Source organism: Sinocyclocheilus rhinocerous, unplaced genomic scaffold, assembly GCF_001515625.1.
Source record: "Sinocyclocheilus rhinocerous isolate Xijiao unplaced genomic scaffold, SAMN03320098_v1.1 scaffold662, whole genome shotgun sequence".
Classification (NCBI taxonomy): domain Eukaryota; kingdom Metazoa; phylum Chordata; class Actinopteri; order Cypriniformes; family Cyprinidae; genus Sinocyclocheilus; species Sinocyclocheilus rhinocerous.
Genome location: NW_015639782.1, coordinates 221,111 through 221,517, shown reverse-complemented (window position 1 = coordinate 221,517; position 407 = coordinate 221,111).

The following is a 407-nucleotide window of genomic DNA, read 5'->3' as shown; positions in this document are numbered from 1 at the left end:
TGGAGTAACATTCATAATCATGATACCAGAACAAGCCATTTCAAAGTACTCACTTCTGAATATAAAATCATTCATAAACATATTGCCTGATGTGGTTCTGCTTTAATGACCACATCATATGATCTTGTAGTGGCCCCAAAAAGTATTTGTACACTAAAGTCACACTTACTGCATGAATTACGTTGCATTCGATGACAAAGTATCAAAAAGCGCAAACAAATGATGCTAGAAATTTTCTCACACTAAACTTCATTTTAAGCTTGGTATCTAGCTTTGTTTTAAGACAATCTTCAGGCAGTGACTATTCCGGATTCATTTGAAAATGCATCTTTTTCTCAGCATTTTGGACACTTTTTTTTTTTTTTTCACAACTGTGGAAATTTAACTTTTTGAAGAGTTCTCACAAG